Source organism: Oreochromis niloticus, linkage group LG22, assembly GCF_001858045.2.
Source record: "Oreochromis niloticus isolate F11D_XX linkage group LG22, O_niloticus_UMD_NMBU, whole genome shotgun sequence".
In the NCBI taxonomy this organism is placed as follows: domain Eukaryota; kingdom Metazoa; phylum Chordata; class Actinopteri; order Cichliformes; family Cichlidae; genus Oreochromis; species Oreochromis niloticus.
In genome coordinates, this window is record NC_031985.2 from 34,354,391 (window position 1) to 34,375,191 (window position 20,801).

The window sequence follows — 20,801 nt, forward strand, 5'->3', positions numbered from 1 at the left end:
AGCATATGCTGGATGACAGTTATACAAGAGGTTTTTAAGATGTCCAGAGTGATATGGTTCATTTTGATAGATTTTTTAAAAACATTTTATTATGATGAAGTATGTTGAAACAGGTGTTCTGTGGAATTTTCCTCCCTTTCATCTTCAGAATCATTGAACTTCAATCAGCTTGGATGGGAACAAATGAGATGCTCTACTGGTCTAGTCTTTGGTTGGTTCACAGTGGGTCAATCCATTATTTTCACTCCATCTATCGACCAATGACCAACAAAAACATAGACACTGACAAACATTTTAGCTGAAGGATGACCAATACATACCAGCAGGTTTTGTGCCATCAGTATCACCAATCAATCTTCAGGCCTTCAAAAACCCAGCTTGATTGCTTACGTCCAGTCATTGCAATGGTGACAGTGTGCCAACAGCAGTTAAAGAAGGGGGAGACATGAGGCAGGGGAAACTAGAAGCACAACCAGCTATTGTGACAAGTCAAACCAAAACCCAGTAAAGACAATACTCATGACTTTTTCTGTTTCTTGGTCTGGTCTGTACAACATACCTGTTTAAGAATAAGAAAAAAATTATAAGGTTGGTGCACAACTTTTGATTGTTCCCCCCAAGGATATGGATGATCAGAATTGTACAAACAAATACTGAAGGTCAATATTACACAAACAAGTACAGGTGACCTTTTTACTGTTAGTACACTGCCATGCTGAAACTGGTATTGTAATTTATTTTTTCTTATTAACTAAAGATATTTTAGTTTATTTCTATTTCTTTAGTTTTTGGGTGTGTTTTTTAAATCTTGTAAGCCATTTCAGCTCTGTTGGTATTTTCTTTATTGGCATCTTTACAACTATTTTCTTCACAACTAGCTGAACAATCAGAAACTGATTAAATCACTGTCCAGAGTCAGGAGTTATGAGCAGAAAAGTAAAACCATGGTACATTATTTATCAATATTTGCATAGCAAACCTTCAATGGAACCGGGACCAGGACCGGATATGCATTCCAGAGCAATTTCCGGCATATCTTGCTGTTAAAAATAATTTTAGTATAATTTTTGGAAAGAAAACACATGAACAGTACAAATCCACCAGAATAGATTTGCTTATATCTTTCTAAATGTATTTTAACACACTATTAGTCTTGATGATCACAAGAAATTAAGATCCAGGAAGACTACATGTCTTCCTTGATTCAACTATATCATATCTGTGAAGATTTTCCCTTCTGATATTGATACATACATTCATTTGTACAGTTAAGATCGTTCATTAACGTCATTATGTCCATTATGTCCTTGAACACAAGGTACAAGGGTTCATCAAAGGGAACAAAAACATTGCCATGCTGTCCTAGTGAATGTTTGAACAACATGCAGTTCTTTGGAGTGTGGATTCATTCACAGTCTAAGTGACTCAGCACTTGTGCATCAGCTGGCTTTGAGAAACACTGCCACCGATCCCTGGTGTGGAGGCTGAACATTGGACTCCTCCTCCGCCTGGACTTGTTTATTTGTCATCCCACAATGCACTGGGAAACAAGGGAAGGGAGGGGCGGTTGGGTTGTTTAGAAGAACAACAGCAGGGATCTTTCAGCCAAATGGACATGTATTTACTTTAGGATATTTCCTCATCAGTCACTGTAATGAGAATGACAAAAAAAAGACAGTTTTCTTCAGAGGTCTCTGTACAGCAGAGAATCTGACACCATAACCCAGCAGATTTCCCAAATATTCTCTTTCATTCTGGTGAATGTGTGCAGCAGTGAATGTTGACTGGCAGCACACTATTCATTATTGCCTTTGCTTTCATTTATAGGATTTACAACATTACTTTTGGACACAAGTCTATAGCCAGCTGACAATCAATCTTTTAATTTAGCTAAAATGATTTTAGCTGATCAGTCTTCTAAAATAAGTAGACGTGGATTTCCTAGTGATGCCACTCATGTACCCCGTACATGAGTGGCATGTAGGGGGCAGGGTGGCATCCTGTTCCTCACCCTGATAAAAACAAGAGCAGCAATGGCATCCTGAAAATATACCCTTCAGCAGGATTTATTCACACGCTAATTTTAAAATAAGGCCAACAAACAAGGAGACAAAGAAATGCTTTCTCAGGGCTGTTGATTTGTTCAAGTCATACCATGAAAATGAAAAGATTCAGGAGGACTGTATATCAGCAGTATACAACAGCCATTTCTTATATTGGCCATTATTGTAATGGCCTTGATTGTCTTGTTAAACTAGAGGATGTAATATTTAACAATATTTTTAAATCAACAGTCAATAAATTGACAAAGTGTATAATGCAAAGGGTCAAATGTGAAATTCTGAGAGAGAAATAAAATTCTACAGGTCCATCAGCGCCTTTTAATTAATTTATTTTTACCTTTTATTGTTGTACACTCTCATAACAGCAACAGCTTAAAAAATACAAAAACTAACTGTACTAATACCAAGTGGTTAAGTAGCTGGATAACTTAAAGGCGTTAGCCAGTGGTAATGACTGTGCTAGATCATATATGAAAATGGTTTCTGAAAATCAGCAAATTGTTGATAATGTTGATTTTAATGGGGAAAAAAATAAATTGTAACAACTTTTAGTTGTCCTATTACTTTTATTGTCAGAGTGCAGTTTGCCTAGTTGTACCCATGACTGTTTACTACATTAGTTAGTGTACTGAAATGTGGTAATGAAAAGCTATACAGAAATATGAGAGAAGTGTGCTTATAATTACATGTATCTGATTCTGACTAAGTTGCTTAAGTTCCCTGGGACTATCAATGCCTGTATAAAGATTTTACAGCAATGCATTTAATAGATATCATCATAAGGATTCCCTGTGGTGTGCATGGCTATATACTATATATACTATTCATTGTAGTGATATTTCCTTAAACTATCCTTACATATATATATATATATATATATATATGTATATATATATATATATACATATATATATATATATATATACATATATATATGCTGTGCTATTACTCCTCAGAGTTGATTGTGCTCCACAGTAAATATTTAACAAGCTGCCTATTTATGTTATGTTGGGCCAGTAAAATGGTTAATAATATATGGACTTAAATCATTTGATTAGAAATGACATCAGTATCTCTTTTTCTTCACAGCTTGTAAGCATCACACTACTCTTTTCTTGCCTCATTATTGTGTTTAGTATTAAAGAATATACCTAGGGTGACCAGATGTCCCACTTTAACTGAGACTTCACTGCATTTTTTTCAGTGTTTTTCTGTGTCCTAGATATTGAGACTATGTCCTGCATTTTGATCGGTTCTACAGTTCTTAAAAATCAGTTTTGAATGACAAACAGCTTTCCAGAGGCTAGCTCTTATCCAGTGACTGCAAAAAAATGTAAGAGAGGCTGCCTCCCCAGAGGCTCCATTTGATGTCAATCCACCATGAACATCAGGGATTAAGCACATCTTTCCTTTGCCCGACCGAGAAAATTAGGAGTCAATCCAAAGGTAAAACATTAAGCAAATTTCAACAAGACGTGATGGAAATTCTCCCAATTCTCCCATATTTTTACCCAGATAAAAAATGGCAGAAGGTAAGTCTCAATTTTTTTTCCTTTTCTTTGACAGTTATTTTTACACTTCACATGAGGAGAATACGAGAAGCAACATATGAGTCTCCAAAAGAGTGCAAGTTCATATGGAAGCATTTTAGCTCCAAACCAAAACTGATAAATGGACAGATAATAAAACAGCAGGTAAAATAACTACAGATGAAGAGAATGTGGTAGCAAATTAATAATAATGACTTTTAAGTATACTGTAGTAGTTCAGTATATAGATCTACAAGAAACAATTGAATAGCTTAAACATTATTGTCTGGAAGCTTGTTTCTGACACTGGTTTCAAGTTATTATCACATATTTTGTGCTATGATCTCAAAATTTTGGATTAAAAGCTACTGAAAATTTTGATATTAAAAGCTTTGCGAAATTTTGAGTTACTTCTAAAAGTAAGTTGAAATTTTGAGATACGATCTTGAAATTGTCACTTACAGTAGCGGAGACAAGCTTTCATATTATTGTGTCTTGAAGGTGATAGTGCAGCTGAAATTTTTGTCCCTGTATTTTTTAATGTAGATTAACTGCTTTTAAAGAGAATTGCTGTATGTTTTCTTATTATGATAGAAAGACACAAGGGCAGACTGCCACATGCCACAACAGCAAAACTTAATACTTTGCTATGCTGATATTTTGCTATATGAAAATTTTTAACTACCACACTGTGAGATACAACAACACGTCCCACGTTAACCAACACAAATAATCTTTTCATTCCACTTGTGATTTCTTGGACTCCTAATAAAACAGCTTTATTTAACCAATTATGTCAAATGCACACTTGATACATTTCACATTAGTTTGTGCTGAATTTGTGACATTATCAAACCTCATGATTTGTAATAAACAAATTCTGGACAGAGACCACTCATTCACCAGCAGCCTATGTGTTGCAGCTGCTGATCAGCTCCATTCTTCTGTTTTTGTTTCAGTTTTTTTTTTCACTTTTGTTTATAATTTGCAAAAAAGACAAAATGAAATAATTTAAAAAAATGATGATTAAATTTTAATTCAATAGTAGCAGTTTATTGTAATTGTTTCTTTTTATTTAAAGCAACAAGATATTTGTCAAATTGAACAACTGGCTTTTAGATGCATTTGTGTATTTCTTTTGTATGTGTTCCATTTTTCTGTTCCAGTCGTAGCAAAGTCAAGTCAAGTGAATACTGCAAATTTCCCACAGGTATAGCAAGAGGTATAGGTGAATAGCAAGGTAGTTTCCTACCTGTCACCCAAGGTATGCTGGGATTACCTCCTTGAAACCGAACCCTCGTTCCATTAGCTTAAGTGGGAGAAGATGCATTTATTCACATTTGGTTTTGAATAACTATCTGATCTAGTAAAAAGAATTTAAAAGCCTTAACATTCCAAGCAGGGGGACACAATAGCAAGGCTTGTATTTCCCACTATGATCTTATGTAAACAACGTGTGATCTCAAACTTGGAAGTGTTTCTCATTATTATAAATATTGATTATAATGTACAATTGTATAATCTATGGTCTCAGATCTACACTACCAACAATAATAATTAGCAATGATATTAATCTGCTCTGAATATCTAAGGTTAATGAGTTATTTGTCTTCAAAACCAAACAACTTACCACCTCATTATGATTTGAACGCATAGACTGCCATGCTACGTGCCTTAGCTGTTGTGTTTGTGATAAACAGTCACAGCAATAAAAGTCAGTGGATTGAACTGTGAGTCAGGGAGCGTCTCAGGTCGCTTGGCATGTAGCACCATGCTGAAGCATGATCACTAGGGTGGGGGAGGGCAGGCACCACTCAAACTATTTCTGCTCGGCTGAAGCACTCAGTAAAAAAAAAAAAAAAAGAGGAAGCCAAGGGAACACAAACAAAGACACAGCCCAACGGCTCTCTCACCACACTGCCAGGAAACTGGGTTGGGTTTATATAGCATGGGGGAGGGGGCAGAGGGGAAGGGGAGAGGGAGAGGGAGGTGCGCAAAGAAGGAGTAAAGACGGGACTCGGAGTAGTATATGAAGGGATGAAGGACCAAAACCCAGCAGGTGTGCTCTAGCAGCATGTAATGTGTCAGCATGGCTCAGTGCCAAACCCACTGTAGCCTCTGCAGCACAGAAGTATACACTGAATTTTCAAGAACGTTGCAGTGATGTTGATTTATCTTTCACCTTGCTGAACAGTGCTGTTAATTCGCTCATCTCTGAGCTTTGGCAGAGTTCCTGCATCTAATATCATTTGATTCCAAAATGTCTGCGCCCACTCATATAAACAATCTCCTTTCTTAGGTGTGATAAATTATTAAACTGAGATCACATGGCTATTAGTTTAGAAGCAAAATTGATCTTAAATATTTCACTAATGTAATTTTCATTTGCACCTTGTTGATTGCCTCTGTTAACATAGATGCTATTTGTAACATTAGTTGATATGGATGTCAGAATTCCCCAAAGGACTGTACTCTTTGTGTAATCTTTGGACCAAAATGCTCCATAAAATACATGCACAACGGCAGACTTATACCAACAGCCTGCAACTTGTATCTCAGATGAATATAATGGTTATGAGGTCAACAAGCTTGTTGGCTATGACTTTAGCACTGTAAAAGAGGAGTTGTTCTCTTTGCTTTGCCTGATTAAATAAATGAAATACATAACAATAAATGATTCCAGTATATGCTGAGAAAAGTATAGACTATTGATAAAGCACTTGAACATTTTTTTTCTTTTTCTTTTTTGTTAATAGAACTGGGCATTTTGGGGGGGGTTGCATTTATTTTAATTACAACATCAATAAATTCTTAGCTGCTTATGCATTTCGCATCAACCGTTCCCGACAATTAGAATGATAAAACACCTTTTTATTACAACAGATAGTTACTGTATACAAGTAATATGTCTTTTAAGTCCAAAGTTACTGTGTTGAATACTGCATTATAAAGTCCAGCCCCAGGCTCTCCAATCATAACATACGGCATATCTTATCATTCACCGTGACAGTGAAATTCTTTACAAACAACTGTGGTGCTGTCACATGGATCCAGCACTGTTGCTGTTACAGAGGTGCCTCTTTTTACCTCGGACAGCCTTCCTCCCTTCCCACATTCAAGTCGTCACTCTACTTCCCCCATCCCCTCCCCCATCCACGTGTTCGCTCTCTCATCTGGATGGGTATGTGCAGGGCTACTTCAAACACGTGCTCTATGCCACCCTGCCCCCTCCCACTACCACCCCCACCACCTCTCTCCTCTCTCGCTATCAGCCTATTTTCCTTTGTTCAGCCCATCTTGCACTGTGCTGTGTGATTTACTAAAGCCTGGAAGACATGTGATCACTCTGCTGGATACCAAGAACTCCAGGCAGCCAGTGTTTTCAGAGGAGAAGGAAGAGAACGAACAAGGAAAACAATCTGACACAAGCAGCCGACTGCTAGGACATTCTGTATGATCTGAGAACATGTTGAATCTGCTAGAGGACACTGATTATGCCTAACAGGAATGAATGTCAAATGAAATGTTTGAGTACAATATGTGACACTTTTGAACATAATTCACTACACCAATCAAAAACAGTTTTTTTTAATATCTGAATATCTAAACACCTACTCAGCCAACAAATTAGGTTGACTTTTATGATGAACACACAACATATATGATTTTAACAGTTTTGGATTTTGGATTTGTTTTAGGTTTTTAATACCATGAGATGCATCAAAAGTAAGACTAAAAGGGAAGCCTGACCACCCTACTGGCTCTGTAACTGACTTTGCTTATAGTCAGAATTTCTGAGCATGTAACTGCAACTATCGTTGGGTTAGCCATTAACATTGATAGACAACAAATGACACTTTATTTATTGGTTTACCAATTTACTCATTTTACCTTCATAGGGCAGGGTTGTCAGTCAGTGAATGTTTATTTAGAAAGTGCTTTGGAAAAAAACATTACTGGGTTGATATTCAGCATTCTCCTGCTGTCTGTGCACTCCATCCTCTCTCCTTCCTCCCTCTCCAATCCCCATCATGCGACTGAAAAATGGAGACACCATGGAAATGATGAGGCTCAGCTGGTGGTGACAACTGTGGGAAATGGAAGATATACTAAATTACCATAAGTTACCATTGCTCTGAAGGTCCATACAAGATCCTGCCTCATAGGGTAAGAATGATCATGGAAAAGGTGGTGGATAATCCCAAACTACATCTAAGGAACTTGTTAATGTTCTCAAAGCTGTTGGGAACACAGCCACCAAAAACACCACTGGTAACACACTACACCATAATGGACTGAAATCTTGTAGGAGTCCCCTGTTCAAGAAGGCACAGGTACAGGCCAATCTTAAGTTTGCCAGCAAACATCTCAAATAATTTAGAGAAGGCTTGGGAGAAATTGTGGACAAATGAAAACAAAATCAAGTTCTTTGGTATCAATTCAACCTGCCATGTTTGGAAGAAGAAAAATGCTGAGGGTACAGGATGACTTCACCATATTGAGGGGCCAATGTATTCTAAAATCTTGGACAAAAAACATCCTTTCCTTAGCCACTGACCACTGTCCGAAATGTGTTGTTGTTGAAGCATTGACAGTTCCTTTTGCTGGAAGTAAGCGGCCGAGGGCAACTCCTCAGAAACAACCACTTAGCCCAATGCAAACACAAACACCACTGCAACTAATGCTTTGCATTGCACTTGGTGATATGAGGCTTTATTCAACCATTAAAATCCCTTTCATAAAGCTTGTATGCACTCTTCTTTTGCTAATCTGAAAGACAGATTATTTTTTTTCTTCACACTATTTCTTCTGTCGTTAATGTTTTACGAGAAACAGCACTGTAATAATATTTAGATACTCGGAAAGACTAAGTAGTAGGAACTGCCTTAAATGATGATGCACTGCAAGGTTAAGTGCTGAGCCCAAAACCACAGCTAAGGAACTTGTTAATGTTCTGAAAGCAGTTGGGAGACCATGTTAAGAATGTAACTCTCCTCCACACAAACCTTTTCTAAAAGACTGAATATTCAAATACACAATTACCCATTTGTACATTTCACCTTATTGCCTTATAAACTGCAGAGCATGCTGTTATTGACTTCATATTTATATGTTAAGCTTTTATAACAGCTGTCTACACACATAAATCACAGACAAACTTTTACATTTGATGGGAAACATCAAATGTAAAAGTTTGTCTGTGATTAATACGTTTTAAGGATTGCATATAGTATTTCCTTACTCTAGAGATTACATTGTGCTAAACTCAAAAGACTTTGTTCATTCTTAAAGAAACAGCTCTTTTTTGGGAACAAATATTTCAAGCTGAACAGAATTTATTACTTCTTGTCTTTTTCATGATAGTGAACAGCTTGTTATTCATCTTATCGTCACAGGCCTCAAAGGCTAGATGTTGTTCAGGAAGAGCAGCCAGGCCAAAAGTTTCCTAACATGACTGAACTGAGAAAAAAAAAAAAAACAGAGCAGAGATACTGCATTCCAAGAGTGCTAAGAATAGCGAAGTGGACCCTGTGCTCCCAGCGCTAAGTTCACAACTAGTCTTGAGCAACAGGCAGAGTGAGTCTGAGCACATTGCCAAAACTGTAGCAGGTCGATGTGTGCGTGCTCAGCTGAATGTTTGCCTTGAGTTCATTTAGGGTGACGTATAACATCTATTATTTACGTCTAAGTGGTTTCATGCCATAATTTCCCATTAATGTGTCATTTGTGATAGGAAATGGCATTTATTAACCCTTTTGGTAAATGTAACAAGTAGTTATAATAATTCACACAGTTCTTATAAAAGTTCTTATACTAGTAATTGTGTCACCATTCTGAAATTTGCTTCAGAGATAAAATTGGTATCTTCTGCTACCTACCCGCAAGGATTTATCTTCCAGATAGGGAAAGATGTTCAGTCTGCAAAGGTTTATGTACTCCTTTTGTATAGCAGTGTTTCCATCAAAATGCACTTTAATTAAATTTTAACAAAATCATTTGTCTTTTGTAGTGATGGGAATTTAGAATTGGTTCTTGTAGAGAACCTGTTCCCAGTAGATCAGTTCCTTGGAACTGTTAACTACTATCCATTCTGCTTATCAGTTCCACTTCCACTACAATCAGCTGGTTCAGTTCATGTGTAAAACACTAAGCTAGCCCAGCTACAACCCAGCGTGATGTTAAAGATGAGTGAATGCCAACCTCAGTCCAGTAGCCATATCCTGATCTTCAGCAAGTAAGAAATGGATGAGCAGTCAGGCTTGCAGCTTCAATTTCTACCTGTTCATTATTTTAAAAGAGAATCATTAAGGTGATAGCTTTGAAGTGTCTTTGCTCTGGTTTTCATCTTGTCTTTGTGTTGTTGGCTTTGTGTTTTTACCTAAATACTAGAAGAAAGATCATATGTGTCTCCTTATTAGATTATGGATTTGCCCAATTATATTTTGCATGCAAACTGGAGCATGCCAAAGGTATAAGACTTTCCTTTTTGACAAAGCTCATAGTTACGACTGGATCAGGTGGCCCTATTCACCCTTAGTTATGCTGCAATAGACCTGGTCTGCTGAGGGCTTCCCATGATGCACTGAGTGTTTCTCCTTCTCTCAATCTTTGCCTCAGTCTAAGGTCCAGGGTGCTCCAGAGCAGGTTATCATCCAGGATGTCTCTGTGCATTGCATTCATTCTTTACTCGAACCTGACTAGTCTTCCCGTTCCGGCTGCCCAAAAACATCCCCAAAGTGTGACACTGCCACCACCATGCTTCCCTGTAGGTGCAGGTGAGGTGTGGTGGTGCCTGGTTTCCTCCAGACATGAGTGGGATTCAGATCAAAGACTGCAACCGTTGCTTTATGAGACCAGAAAGTTTTGTTTCTCATGGTCTTTCAGTCCTTCGGGTGCAAACTCCAGATGGGCTGTCAAGTGCCTTTTACCAAGGAATGGCTTCTTTCTGGCCACTCTAACATTGATGCATTGCTGCAGAAATGGTCAGTAAGTGTGACCATCGGGTTCTTGATCAGCTTGCTGACTAAGACCCTTCTACCCCAATCACTGAGACTGGTCGAGTGGCCAGCTCTTGGAAGGGTCCTGGTGGTTCAAAACTTCTTCAATTTACAGGTGATGAAGTGCTCATTGGGACCTTTAGTGTACCTTTCCTCATATCTGTGTTTTGATTGAATCCTGTTTCAGAGGTCTGCAGACAATTCCTTGGACTTCATGGACTGGTTGGTGCTCTGATATTCAAATTTATGGGAACTTACATATTTATATAAACAAGTGTGTGACTTTCTAAATCACATCCAATCAATAGAATTCATCACAAGTGGACTTAGTTGTCAGTCAAGCAGAAGAAATGTCTGACAGATGATCAGTAGAAACACCTGATCGTAATGTTATGTGTCATGGTAAAGACTTATGTACATGTTATATTTTTGTTTTTTATTTGTAATAAATTTGCAAGAATGTTAAGCAGAAATTCTTTACTTTGTCACTCTGTTTAGAATTTTGAGGCAAAAAATAAATTTAATCCATTTTGGAATAACATAACAAAATGTTGAAAAAGTGTAGCACTTTGACTACTTTCCGGATGCACTTTAGGCTTCAAAGGTACATTTGAGCTACCCAAGCAATAGGCAAAATTGTCCTCTGTTCTTTATGAAATATGTTATTAGGTGAGGACAAATGACAAATACATCTTACCCACGACCAAAAATATCTGTACCAGTGTCTAGGTACTATCCCTTTAAAAGAGCCAAGAGCCTTTCTTTCCACTTCCTCCATGTAAATGTTGGCTACAACAGGTGACACCCATGGCACATCCATGTTTTTGTCTGTAAAAACCCTCGTTGTGTTTAAAATATGTGGGGGTAAGGCAGAGGTCTAACAGTGTGCAAATCTGTGGGGGGTGAAGCCGGTTCTGTTTTCCAAGCAGCTGTCTTCTTGTAGTCGTTTTCTGACAGTCTCCATTGCCTCAGTTGTAGGTATGCAAGTGAAGAAAAAGACCACATCAAAGGACACTTTAGTTTCATCTGGGTCAAGAGTAAGTTTCTGGACCTTGTTGGTGAAGTCGGTGGAGTTCTGATGTGAGTCCCGGAGTTTAAGCACTCCAGTGTTGGAGAGTAACGGATTAAATGTACCGGCGTTAGGCACATGTCTAACATCTCTAATTTTGGTAATTCCACACATTCCCGGAAACCCAACCCCAAACCACTTCATACTTAAAGAAGAAAGGGATGGGCCAAATCTGACCATTCAATGCAAACTCTGTATCCCAGCAATCGAGCTGCTCTCAGTGTCACAAGACTCGAACCTAAACAAACATCTGGAAGTAAATTCTTTTTTAAAATACTAACATTAGCCTACTGCAACTACCTTGTTTTAGTTGTGGTAGCTACCTGGGTTATTTGCCACCTCAGTATCTTTGATGTACTGTTGCTGTGTAATTTATTACTGTTACTGAAGGCTACTTGCCACTGAGCTAAGATTGTTAGCTGGCGTTAGCTGAGGTTAATTCATAGAATGCAGACTGTTAGACTTGATGGATAGCATTAACAACCTGCTAGCTGCAAATAATCGTGTGCAGTTCTGAAAGCAGTCTATGGACTAACCTCAGTTAACGCCAGCTAACAATGTTAGCTCGGCGTTGCGTAGCCTTCAGTAATAGTAATAAATCACACAGCAATAGTACATTTATGTAATTGTAAAAAGTATGGCAATATATTAAGTAATCCAAAGTATTCAGAATACATTACTCACATTGAGTAACTTAACAGATGATTTTCTTTCCAATCTCCGTTGCATTAGCTGGTTACACAGTTAAGATTAACTTATTACAGACTAAGCAACTTTTTCTGTATAAAAATAACTATGGTTTTACTGAACTAAAGGACTATCTAGTCAGGTATTAATAGATTGTTTGACCCTGCGTGACTAGTATTCTCCCATTTTGAAACAGGACTTCTGCTTAGACTTCCATGATTTTGAGACAGCCTTACATTAATGCATATTATCTTTTTTTGAGCCTTTATGTGTTGTATTATCACATTGTTACACCTCAATTAGCTAATTGTTTTGTTTAGTAAGTCCTTGTGGTGTTGTTTTAAGCAGATTTCTTCTGAGATATTAGTGTTGGCTATAAATTGGTGAAATAAAATTCATCCTCCACCAACTAATTCCCCAGACCTTTTCCATTTCCATTTCCAAGTTATGGACACTGTTAGACAGTTGTTCACACTTTTTCCATCACGTGCTGGACAGTCACAGATATACATTTAGCAAAAAGCTCAGTCCACCATGATTAGCCACAGAATGCCACATTTCTACTTAAGGTCACCAGACTTGATGGATGTACATTTTATTATATAATGTGGTAATAGTGGGAAATAAGGTGGAAACAAGAAGATAGTATGGATACATAAAAAGAAAGCAAGGCTATATTAGTAAAGTCATACAGAGAGTACAAACAATTGAAAATGGATATTTTATCTCAACAATAGACATAGCTGAGTAATATGACACTGAACTTCAGATAAATGAGTAAGAATTGAGACAGTCATTTGGGGGTGACAATGTGTAAAAACATATGCCTGTGATAATAATAATAATATAGTATATAATAAAATGTAAAATTATAATATATAATATACATATAACACCCTACAGTTATATGTATATTGGTGAATGTTGGTGACTTTTTGTATGTAGTTTATACTGCATAAAGTAAGATAGGAATCATGAAAATGTAATGCAAACAAAAACATTTTCAGTGAACTGATTATTTCTTAAATTCACTTTTTGATGAAAGAATATACTCTTCATATAGTCCAAGACATGTTGTCTTCTCAGAGAGTGAATGTGTGTAAAGCTATGGTTTTGAATTAATGTAATTAAAGTACACTTAACTGTAATGCAGTAAGAATAGGGTGTTTGAAGAGGTTAACCTGTGGTATGAAAGGGTCAGACACAACCCTAACAGGCACTCAGCAAAAACATAACTTAATAAATATGTATCTGTTTAATAACATTCTTTTTTTTTTTTTTTTTTTTTTTTGTCTGTCCCATTTGGTTCTTTAGCCGTCAGAATTGTTGTCTGAAGACCAACAAGGATACCAAATGGATTTATTCTGCCAAATGGATCATCATGGCATTGCCGTATTGGTCCATTTGATCAAACTTTGTTGTTATTATTTATTTTATTTTCAGTTGTTACAGATGGGACAGACATGACTGGGGGATAGGAAAGGGAAAAAGAAAGAGAGGAAGGAAAAGAAAAACAGAAGGGAAAAGGGACAGTGAGAAAGGGCACTTTACAAAGACAAAGAGAAAGAAAAAAAAAATCTCCTGGATCACCTGTTGAGAGAAAAAGAAGAGAAGACAAGCAAAAAAACCAAACAAAAACAAAACAACATACTAAACACAACACCATCACGTTAATCTAGCTAAGTGTGAACAGCAGTAAATACTAAATATTGAAAGTTGTTGTGCAGCACGCAGGGCAGACAGCGCACAATGTGCTTTGAAGTAGCAACTAAGAAAGGTGTAGTTTATGTCTACGAACAGTGAACACCCGTGTGCACACCTGTGTGGATCAACGCGCTTGTATACAAAAGGTTTCCCCATGTAACGGTCTGCTAGAGGGTGTGGAGGCCCATAGCCCCGTCCCCCAGGGCATGAAGCAGGCATGGAGGAGATCCAGGCTCCAGACATCCAGAGGCCCCAGAGTGCGAGAGCCCAAGGAGTACCACCGGAGGGGCATCCGTGCCACCTTCCTGGGAAGGGCTGAGGAGATCCCCAGACGAGGGGGTCACCCAGTAGCCACGGAGCAGAAGCCAGAGGGGGCTGCACCGGCGTGCCCGCCGGCTCTGCCGGCAGCCAGCTGTGCCAGAGTGAACCGAGTTGCAGGCCCAGAGGCCGGAGGCCCGAGGGCCCCCTTTGCCCCGGAAGAGGCCTGACCGAGCGACAGGCACCAGGCCCCGCCAAGTAGCCACCGGGAGTGAGCTGGTGCATACCTGAGCGCCCAGCCCCGGACACCAAGAACCACCAATGCACCAACCCCTGAGGGCATCAGCTACCAGCAGGGAGTGTGGTGAGGGGAGATAGGCCTCCACACTTGGAGGGCCTGGGAGTACCCAGGGAGGTGGAGTCTAAGACCCGACCTGACATATAGACACAGACAAACAGGCACACACAGACATAAACGTGCTTTCCCACCCTCATGCACACATATACAAACACTCAGCACTCACCCAACGTAGGGACAGACATACGTAGACATGTACACACAATCATACTCCCCAAACATACTCTATACCCCGGGTCCAGGTACCCTCGCCCCCAGAGGGGGAAACGGCACCCAGACCCAAGAGATGTGACCCTTTCCCCCGGGGTGGAGGCAAGCAGACCGCCCCAGGCTCCGCAGCAGCAGGGAGGCCAATCGGACAGCCAACACCCTGTTTAATAACATTCAATGACATCTTCATTGAATGTTATGGATATGCTCATTGTTATTTCGCTTCTTTTTCTTTTTAAGAAGCCAGGAAGCAAGGCTGTTGTCACACACCTGTTTTCACTTTAATGGAGGAGAAGGGTGCAGCATAAAAGATTAATCTACAATTGCCACATCAGACAACAGAAAAATATATACATTTGAAATAGAGAAACTTTCATGCGTTACAGCTGTAAGACTGGAGTACAAATATTTTTTTTCAATAGATCTCCAAGATATACTGTAAACTGTGAAGAGATTTATTTAACAAAGTAAAACAAAAATGGTAAATACTGCTAAATAAAATGCCTGTAAATAATAATAAATAAACCCCCATGATTGTTATTACCAAGGCCGCTAGTGTGTGAAGTCACTAACTAGCCCAGCACAATTTGTGCTATGAATACAAGACACGTTCCATGATAGAAAATACAATGCTTAGTTACAATCAGTTTCAATTCCTATCTCATACAAATGATTGTATAATTTGAATTTGGAATTTGTCAACACTGCCATGACAATAAATAAATCCTTATTCATTTGACAGCTTGGCTGATGCAGTATCAGCTTGGAGCACAACCAAACCCACCGAGCCAAGAATCCAAAGATCCAAAGAAAGTCAAACAAGTAAGGCTGGTATGTGGGATGCTCTCAAATCAGTCAAAACTTGTAGTTTCTTTTAAACAAATGTTTTTTGTTTTGAATGTGTACAGGACAAGCTTAGTATAGGTACGAAAAAAGATGTGACATCTTTTATTCTTACTCTGATGCTACCAGCAAGGTCTGCTCAACCTTGCTGTCAGCTCACATTGGTATCAGATACGGGCTGTGTCCTAGAATAGATATGAATAGTCATCCAAAAGAATCACTAAGCAGAAAGGGCTGTCTTGTCAAAAATGTATTTTTCTAAATGCAAGTAAAAATTACTGTCAAGAGAAATGTGATCATTCTCAATAAGTCCTTCAACACCAAAATGACAAAATAGGTCATTTTCCAAAAAGTCCTGCTAGACCATTTGAAAAATAACTCTGTTATAAAGCTGTGGTTATGTGATTAAGCTTAGGCTACATGTGACACTTTCTGTTTGGGGAAACCTTTAGGTAATAATTACACATTTTGGGAAATACCTTATCTGCTTTTGCTTCTTAAGTCTAGCATCACTCAAGTGCAACAAGTATTGTTGTATTAATTTCTCTTAGACCGAGATGTCTTTCTATGGTGTTGCAGTCACATCTAATAAAATTCATTCCTGGGTTTTGTTGGTGCAATTTAACATTTCCATTTGATGACTGTCATACATGATAGCAGAAGTAGGCTAATCAGAAAAAGACACAAAAAACCAAACAAAAAACAGTCTGTGTGGAGTTCACGTGTCCTTCCCATGCTCACACAAGTTCTCCCTAAATACTCTGGCTTCCACCCACAAACCCAAGAAATTCATGGGTTAAGTTTACTGCCACTTCTCAATTGGCTATGGGTGTAAATGTGAGTGTGATTGGTTGTATGTCTCTGGATTGGACCAGTCTAGACTAGTGACCTGTCCAGGGTGTATCCTACCTTTGAAAGGTGGGATAGAGCCCATCACCCCATGATCCTACATTGGATAAGTGTAAGAAGATGGATGGATGGATGGATGGATGGATGGATGGAAATCCAGTGGTAAGCAGGATACAGTTAAAGTGAGAGTACAAGAAAAGGCTACAGTGGTAACTAGACACCTCTACAAAAGGAAAAGCAAATTTTTAGTAGCAATTTTGAATTAAATTGAATACATTTTTTTTTACATGGGAGAGCACTAGAGGGTTTAGATACACAGTCCATTCCCCATAAAAATTAGAATTACATAACTCTTTCTGATAAACATAGCTTGAGATAGTGATTTGTCAGTGTGTTTCACTCTGAAAAGGAAGGTCTTATGAAACACTATAAACAAACAAACAGTATTACCCTAGTTCCTGTAGCAGCTTTGTGTTATTGCTTTTCATATACAGCATATTAGTAACAACCTCTTCATGTTAATCTGCAGGTGAAAGTGTCAGTAGGCAATAAGCAATGACTTAACAGGACCAGACCTGATCCAGGCAATCAAGACTTGCAAGGATTGCCTAATGGGGGCCTGATGGGGTGGTGAGACGGGATGATGCTCTCCAAATGGAACTGCTGAAGCACAACACAGCTCACATCAAGAGACCTAGGAATTTGAGAGCAAGACCCCCTTCCCCCCATGCTAATGCAGACAATAGTAGAGAAACAGCAACTTGAGCACAGATGCATGAAAGGATGTGGTAGCACACGCTCAAACACAGGGTTATAAAGCAACATATGCTCTTGCTTCTACTAAATGGAGCAGCAGGTGGGACACCCTCCATTCTCAGTCTAGTATAAGAGAAAGGAAAGGCCAAAAAAAAGAGCACTCTGCTATTCACAACAAGGAAGTAAATACTGTGCATACAGTATATATTTCCTTGTTGTGAATCAAACAGTATAATATATAAATAATTCAGTTCAGTTTAAAAAAAAAACATTCAATGAGTAGAAGCAGCAGCCTATTCTATAAACAAATGTAAAAAAACAAAACAAAAAAAAACCAACTACACTTTTATTTTTCATCATAAATTTCAAAGAAACTGTGTAATGAATACACAACACATACGCCTCAATAAACTCAACTGTAGTTTTCCTCGCTGTACTGCCAACTGAAACACATTTTACTGTACCTAAGAGGCAATTTATTTCAGTGACCTTTTTACAAATCTGTTTGATGGAGCCTTCTCTCCCTCTCTCCCTGGATGAGGCCAAGTGGCAGAGAGGGACAGCAGCTGGAGCAGTGGTCTTTTGTGATTACCCTGTGTGTGGCTCTGTCCTATTGCTGACAAAAGTTGCATTTTTTTTTAATGCATTAATTAATTAATTAATTAATGCATTTTAAAAATGAATTAATCATGTTGTGGCAATACTTGAAGACCTTATTGGAATAAACATGCACCAGAGTGACAGTCAGTGTGAATGAACCAGGTTGACTAGTGCTGTGGGTGGTGGAAAGAAAGGGGTAACAAGAAGCACTCGGTAATATGAAACCTGCACATATACAGCTTGAGGGACTAATAGAAAGAAAGAGTGCTAAACAGTCAGAAATAATTGGTCAAGGGATGTTTTTGTCTTTTATCTGCTCAGATACATATAAACAATTTACATCCAATCCAGAAGTTGCAGAGAAGCAACATTACATAATGTTGCACATTATGCAACGGTAATAACATGTTGATACAAAGCTGCAAAAGCATAGTATGTTGGACCCCTGAGTCATGGTATAGATGGAATGCAGTCTACACGAGTAAAGATCAATACCAAAGTGCAGCTGTGTCATTGGCTAACTGTCAGAACACATTTCCTGTCTCACTAAGATCAGCAAGTAATTCTCAGACAAGGTCAAATAAGCAGAATAATCTGAAGAGTGTTCCCACTATTACATGCAGTAAAATATTGCAGTTCTCCACAGAATTCCATAAACAAATGAGTTACACGTTGTCCGGGAGTATAAAGGGTCATATTCTTATCATGAAACAAAAGCAAGTTGTCTTTCATCGTCACACCTACCTAAACTTAAAACTGATGAAGATGTATTCAGTTGTTTTGTTTAAGTCATGTGCACATGTTTTATTTGTCCCCCATGTGTGGAACCTCATACTGGAAGCATGGATTTTTTCAGCCTACGTGCCACTCTGCAGCTCATAATGTCAACCTTTAATAAACATCTGTAAATACTGAAGCCTGAATTCAGTCCCAAATATACTGTGTCTACAGTGTTGGGGAGTAACGGAATACATGTACCAGCGTTACATATTTAAAATACAAAATATTTTAAAATTTTAAAAAATGTGCTGTTTCAAAAACACTTTGTAATGAACATATCTTATTATTTTATTTTATTTTAGTTTCTTTCTTTCAGGTTATTATTCGGTTAATAATCATGTCCCGATGGATTGGGACTGCTTGCCAAATAATATGAAATTAATTAAAAAATAATGGTTTGATATAAGCGTTGAAGACCCTTTTCCTTGGCTGAAGTCTTGAGGGGTTTCCAGAATGCACTCATCTTTTGAATTCTAGATTATGTGACTACAGTAAAACACGTTTCCTTCAAAATATAACAGAACATGTATTTTAGCTATACGGGAACTACATATATCTAGTACTGTAAATTATTAACTTGTTACATTTATGCATTTATGCATAATGCTATTTTAATTAATGAACTTACTTATTTAAAAGTAAGTTATAACAGAATTAAATAAAGAGCAATAATTCAAGTGAGAGAGGCACAAAGTACTGAAAAAGGAAAAGTATTCAGTAATTGAATCTCTGGAAGTCTGCACCCTGAAGAACCACAGTTGTATTCATCAAAATAACCAGTTGTACTCACTGAAATCAACATCTCCTAAATAAAGTGAAGAGCCTGTGGCTGCAGACCAAATCATACAGTGTTCTCCCAGACAATAAACACAATGGTCAAGTGAAAAGAGGATTAGAAAGAGGCTGGGAGTCTGGATGACTTTAGGGGCCCAAAAATAGGACACATTCCTCTACGGCAAAGGGTGTGTGTGTGTATGTCAACAGGAATGCATACCAAGCTCCTGCTGAGGGGGCCTAACTTTCCCCACACAGGAAGACAGCCCAAAAACAAAAGAACTAGCTGGTGTGAGCTGGCTCTGCAACAGGATGGAGGTGAATTGATTTCGGAACACAAAGGATTTTCTGAATTTTACTTTGATGTTTTGACATAAGTACCTAGATATTTCACTGTGAAGTGAATGCGTCATTTCTTGGCTTTGTCTGTTAGTAGTTTAGTGCAACACTGTCTCCTAAAGATAAAATGTATTTATCTTATATGATATATAAGACAAATTATATTATAATGTATAATAATGCTGCATTAGGGCAGCACGGTGGTACGGTGGTTAGCACTGTTGCCGTACAGCAAGAAGGTCCTGAGTTCAATTCCACCATCAGGCCGGGGTCTTTCTGTGTGGAGTTTGCATGTTGTCCCCGTGTTTGTGTGGGTTCCCTCCGGGTACTCCGACTTCCTCCCACCGTCCAAAGACATGCAGTTTGTGGGGATAGGTTAATTGATTAATCCAAATTGCCCACAGGTGTGAATGTGAGCACGAATGGTTGTCTGTCTCTATGTGTTAGCCCTGCGACAGACTGGTGACCCGTCCAGGGTGTACTCTTGCCCTATGACAGCTGGGATAGGCTCCAGCATCCCCCGTGACCCTGAAAAGGATAAGCGGAAGTGAATGGATGGATATATTATAATGTCTGTGAAGGGTATACAGCTTGAATGGTGTACTATTTCCTCATGGATACGGTCCAGTGATTTTATTTCATAGTTATTGTTGTACATGTACACTTACATTATTCTTATACCTATACGCCCAGGACAAAAATACACTAATTATGGCTTCAGGTACTATGTACCTAATATTATTTCCTGAAGCTAATAAGTCTAGGAACAGAAAAACTGGGAAAATTTGCAGTTGCAGAAACTGGTGTTGTATTTGCAATAACAGTAACAACAATAAAAAGTGCTCCATGTCCCAACTTTTTTAATGATTCCTAAATTCTACTTGCTAAACTTTAAATTTGTAGTGAAAAATTTCTATATATAGAACATGATTATAAATGTGTTCGTGAAAGATTTCAGTGTGGTTTTAGAGCTCAACACAGTTC

General features: G+C 38.3%; 1 long non-coding RNA gene across 1 annotated transcript; it reads right to left on the reverse strand.

The window, feature by feature from the left end:
- Positions 1 to 601: 601 nt before the first annotated feature.
- On the reverse strand, positions 602 to 5,321 carry LOC102078460 (uncharacterized). Its single transcript, XR_266010.3, has 3 exons — positions 5,223 to 5,321; positions 4,845 to 4,901; positions 602 to 1,649 (listed from the first exon to the last, which is right to left on the reverse strand). It is a non-coding gene; the product is annotated as an uncharacterized LOC102078460 (long non-coding RNA).
- Positions 5,322 to 20,801: the final 15,480 nt, after the last annotated feature.